The sequence below is a fragment of the Pinus tabuliformis genome, chromosome 3_2 (genome assembly GCF_031772625.1).
Source record: "Pinus tabuliformis cultivar Carrire ecotype Pingquan chromosome 3_2, CPIR1, whole genome shotgun sequence".
NCBI lineage: Eukaryota > Viridiplantae > Streptophyta > Pinopsida > Pinales > Pinaceae > Pinus > Pinus tabuliformis.
Window position 1 is genome coordinate 32206886 of NC_142302.1, and position 5654 is coordinate 32212539.

Genomic DNA, 5654 nt, shown 5'->3' on the forward strand with positions numbered 1-5654 from the left:
TCGATTTTGGCCAGGGTTACGCTCAAAATCTGGAAAGACAGCTTGTTACGTGGCAAAAATGGGTGAGTGACCTTTTGTAACTTAATGCAATGAATTTAGAGATCTCGTTGGGGAGTGCACAATCTCCCAATGCAATCGTAACCGCCGAGCTTATCTCAATTGTAGGTTATTTTGGACTTGTCGACATGGTCAGCCGGGCCCCTCTACGCCAAGTTACAGTCCGTTGTCCGTTTACATAAACACGAAGACCTCATCCCTGCTTGCAATCACTTGATGTCTGTATCCGTATTCCATCCCCTGCTTGCAATCACTTCACATGTGTATCCGTATTTCATAGGGACTTGCCCCAACTGACCAAGCACTATTCGGCGGCAATTCCTATTTCCACCTCCATAGCAAAGTTAATGCTATGGAGGTACCCTCTGACAGCCCGACGACCACCATCCACCATGCATCATCCTTCCATCCATCATCGGTCTCCGGCATCCCTCTCCGGCTGCCCATCGGCGCCCCGGCGACCCTGCCCGCAGCTCAAATCGTAATCGTATTGATTACAGATTGATCAAATCGCAGCCACCCTCAAATCGTATTGATTACAGATTGATCAAATCGTATTGATGACATATTAATCAAATACGGGAGCGCGTGGCCTCCACTCACTCAAATCATATTAATGCCCGGGAGAGCTCATTTACAGATGGCACGAATGCGACCAACCTCCTCCGGCCTTCAAAACCCTTCCTGCTCCGCGGCAAACAGAACAAAACCTGCAAAACCGAACAGAACATTATCTGCAATACCTGCAAAACCATTCTGCGAACAGCTGCAAAACCATAAACCATTCTGCGAACAGCTGCAAAACCATTCTGCGAACGGAGGAGCCGTTCAATACCTGGAGGAGCTGCGGCTGGCAAGGTTAGTGCCGAATTCTTGGTGAATTTTGTAATATCTTCTTGTAATAATATCTTATACGTTCTCTGTAAAATTTTCAAGACATAATGGCAAGATGTGTAAATTTGTTTTCCGTCGGTCACCATTGAAACTTACAAATGCAATTCTGAAGAAGGGTATCAAAACCCATGCTTCTGCCACCGGGAACGAGCCTCTGCAGAGTCCCAAGTTTCCTTTAAATGGAGCCATCGTCATGGCTACCTGTCTTTATATCAATATTGGCCAATCTTTGTCTCCTTGCCAGCGTTACGCTACGGCTTCGCCATCATCTTTTCTCTGCCCAAACGGTGATGGTTCAGAGCTCGACTGCACGCAGAACCCTTCTGCACATGCAAAACAAAACTATACAGTGTTAAAAAACTATTGTAGATAGCTACAGCTATTTGAACAATATAGAGAAAACTATATATATTGAATCCATATACAGAAAACTATGTATATTGAAACGATACTGAAACATTTTTTACAGAAAGAAACCAAAACGCAGGGACCAAAACGCATTTTCAGAAAGAGACCAAAACGCACGGACCAAAACGCCGAAAAAGAGAGCCCAGGAGTCGGGCAGAAACAAGAGCAGAGGGAGGAGGAGAAACCGATACACTCCTCGGCTAGGAGGGCCGAAGACGGAAAACCGAAGGGAAAGCTGATGGACGGGTTAAATAAGGGCGTCGATATGCATGAAGCTGAGAGACGGGTGGATGATTTGAGCAACCTGGCAGACAAGGGCGATGGCGTTCCTGCATGGAAAAGGACGTGGAGGAGCGAGCAGTTCGCAAGGGAGGCTTCCTGATTGGGCGCTGAGAGACGAGGCGATCACCGTATGGCCAAGGACGAGACGATCATCGTGGACGCTCCCCCATCGCTTTTGTTTCAGCACTCCAGAACTTATTTTCCAAACGATACTGAAACATATTAAAACGATAAACTTTATTGCAAAATATACCTAAAATAAACTTTAAAACATATTACTCGTAAACATTAACTACACTTTATAAATAACTCTATGTGAATTATAAAAATATATAAATATATAAATATTATAAATATACCATAAATAAATATTACAAATATACCATAAATAGATATTACAAATATAACTTATAAGTTTGATATAAAACCCCGAATTTCCTGCTCCCGTTGGTAAAATCCATGGGTGTTGCTGAGAGCATAGGTTAGGTTTTGCATGGTTAAATAATGTGTATGGATGAAAATTGAGATTGGCACATCGCATTTTTAATCCCTTCCATAATGTGATATTGGATATAAGCCAATTTGGCATTGATTCCCATAAAATTCTTGGATCTAATCGAATTTGCCAGTGTTTCTATAAAATTTTGTTTACAGCGATGGTAAAATATAAGAATTAGGAAAATTGGTAAGTATGTTGCGTTTCATATTGATTATATTATTTTCCCAGTTTAGTTTATTCAGATCGACTGTAAATCTTGAAAATATTTTGTATAAATAAAAAAATCAATAAGCATAAACATACAAATCTCGTAGCTAAAAACAATAGGAATTTAACTATATGAAAAATCATTGGGAACATAGGAATTTGAGTAGTCCTTGTCTCATCTAACCTTAATCGAAAAAACTAATTTCAGAGAAATATTGTAGCTGAATATCTCAAAATGCAAAATCATAACCCAAAACTGGACTGGAAGGTGTGGTGCTCTTCTCTTTCGTTCTCCGGAACGGAAGCAGCGGAAGGCAAGCCGAAAGCCAAAAGAGAAACCGCAAAAACAACGCTAAGTTAAAAAAGGCAGAGCGATTGCTATGTTTCATTCAATAGAATATCTACATATTTTGCGCAAAAATAGAGAAGCACACAGGTATGTTGTCCTGAACTTATTTAAACTCTTTTCACAAATTCAGTCTGTGATTATTCTCGCCACATCAAAATGATGTCCAATTATTTCAGTATAACTCTTTTCACAAATTCCGTGTGTAATTATCCTAGCCAGGTCAATCTGATGGCCAATTATTTCATTGTAAGCTGTCGACAGTGGTCACAACATTGGAAATCAACATGGGTTGAGCTAAGTATTTAATTTATTTCAGACTAATAATTATTGATCGGGAAGGTATTTAATGCATTTAAGACTAATATATATTTAGCTGGAAAGTATTTATTGTATTTTAGAGTAATATTTTTAACTTACAATATATATTTTACAGTTCATTATATAATGTTTTATCACCAATTACAAACTATTTTCAACGTACAATAAATATTTTACAGTTCATTATATAATGTTTTATCGCAATTTGAGTGAGTGGAAGGTTATACTTTAAATCAATATGTTTCGTTTGGTTAATTCGCTGCCTTTAGTAGTTTGATTTCTCCTCCGCCCTGATCGGTTGGTAATGCATAATTGAAAGGGAATTTACTAAGTTATAGGCCCCTATCTATAACGCATGTTGGGTCATGCTACATTACAGTCTCCCATTTCCTTCTCTCATGTTTAGATGGTCCAAGCACGAATTGTCATTGTCATTTTTGAGATATCATTTTTGTCATTTTTAATATCGGAGTCGATGGAAAATAGTATTTATATTAGAAAACAAACACTACATAAGATGTACAAAATGTCCATGGAAAATAGTATTTATATTAGAAAAGAAACCCTACAAAATGTCCAATAACTTGGTCTGGCAGTTCAAATATGTACACTTCTTCAAGATTGAAGGACAACGAGAATGTACGAGTTTGAAGTAAATTTACTTTTTCGTTTCATAATAAAAAAATCCCAAAGTGACACTGACCAACCACCGTATATTTAGCTTATATCTATTCACTTTGTTAACTGGAAAAATTTATATTTATGTGTTGACATTATTTAACTCTTTTCATTATTTATGTGTTGAGTTTTTATCATCTACATAAAAAGTTTAGTTGCAACAAATAGATATGTTTTTTGTCCAGTAACGTATTATATATAGTGTTTAAAATGTATTTTAGTGTTTATTCTATTATTATGTTGTTCTTTTTAGATTATGGTATATGGAGAGCATTAGTGTCTTTACTCTCCTCGTTATGTTTGCAGGCAAAAAATATGTCCTATAAAAAAATGGCATCCTATTTTGCCTTTGTTGGAGAATCCATAGAGCCCTCCCCCATGGAGTGTGCGGGTTACGAGCAGTATGTGCATCTCCCCGAGCTCAGTGCCATGTGGAAATTCAAGGAATGGCCTGGTTGGTCTAGAGAGGGGTTGGTAAAGGCTGCCTTACAGTCATTGGAGATTACTTTTCAGTTTGTTTCGTCTGTGCTCTATGACACAAGGACTTACATTGACAAAGAGGAATGGAAGAGAAGGCTTGAATCCTTAATTAGTTCCCAGATTGAGTTGATTTCAATGATTTGTGAAAATGACAAGCAGGTTCCCACTCTTCAGTTGTCAGTAAGTAGTGGTGTTCTCTCATGGAAAGTTTTCCATGAGGTATGGCAGAGACCTGGTGCTTTACCTGTGGTTAGCAGAACAAGTGAAGAGAGCTTACTTCCTCGTTTGGGTACATGGAAAAGCGCTGAAGCTATGGTTTCTAGAATATGGCTTGCCATTGAAGGCCATATGCAGAGGACTCCCTTCACTTTAGGTCTGGGGGAACCAAATATGTCAGGTAAGCCTCTTCTTGAATATGATAGAATCTGCAAGCCAAGATATTTGCACTCTTTAAAACAACATAAACAGTTCCATAATCTAGAAGATGCCAAACTTTGCAATGTCCTCCAGATCTTTGAGGCGTGGGTATTTGTAGGCCAAGAATTGTTGCAGAGAGTATATGAAAGAATAGACTCTGGGGATCTCGTAGGAGCATCCACAGACTGTTGGATGGTTGAAAGGATGTGGAACATGCTCACAGAAATTGTGAATTTGCTTCTAGTGATGGACCCAGATGATTTCCTTTGCCTTAAACACCAGTTGGCAATTAGCAGCACTAGTACACTTGCAGGCGCATATTGCCTTCGGTCTGCCCCCCTTAGAGACCTTACAAATGCATGCAAGGAACTAAGGCATCTGGTGCCCAAAGTCATCGGTGTTGAGGCTGATCCAAAGGGTGGACCAAGGCTCCAGGAGGCACTTATGCATTTGTTTCATTCACATGGACTGTGCTCACATAACACTTCAGGTGCTTACCATGTTGCAACAATACATGTTCTGTTGGCCTTCCAGGCAATAGAAGCAGCGGTGAAAAGGTTTTTCTTCTCATATCAGCAGCTGGTAGTAACAACCATGGGTAGCACTGAAATGAAGGGTCCATCATATCTAGGTGCTTGTGATGCCCTACGTCATATATATTTTGAACCACCTTATTTCCCTAGTGTGGATGGTGCAAAGACATTTTTGGGTTACTATTGGCACTAAAAGTTACAACTATGGTGGATGGTACACTGGAAGATCTACAGACAAATCAAGTGAAGTGTACAAGAGAAAGAATAGTGCCTTGAGTTTTTCAATGTATTACCCCAAATTCATACATACACTTTTTACATTGACAGTTTTGAGTACTATACATAGAATTATATTGGATATAGGATTAGACTCATTTTTGTTCATCCCCATCAGTAGGACCAATCAATAGAACAGTGGTAGAAATTTGGGATTTTTATTTTTTTTTCCCTCTCCAACATGGATAGGATACTAAGGATTCATAGTGTGCAATTCCTCCTTCGTTAAATAGTGTAAGAGATTGTCCAAAATTAA

At 38.9% G+C, this 5654-nt stretch overlaps 1 long non-coding RNA gene and 1 pseudogene across 2 annotated transcripts; one reads left to right on the top strand and one right to left on the bottom strand.

Annotated features, from left to right (window-relative positions):
- Positions 1-546: 546 nt before the first annotated feature.
- Positions 547-1517, bottom strand: LOC149179666 (uncharacterized). Of its 2 annotated transcripts, none has more exons than XR_016257395.1 (3): positions 1410-1517; positions 1048-1274; positions 547-767 (listed from the first exon to the last, which is right to left on the bottom strand). It is a non-coding gene; the product is annotated as an uncharacterized LOC149179666 (long non-coding RNA). The 2 variants fall into 2 exon arrangements; XR_016257396.1 differs by having other exon boundaries at positions 893-1274.
- Positions 1518-4022: 2505 nt separating this feature from the next.
- Positions 4023-5315, top strand: LOC149179667 (nematode resistance protein-like HSPRO2 pseudogene; annotated as a pseudogene).
- The last annotated feature ends 339 nt before the right edge of the window (positions 5316-5654 follow it).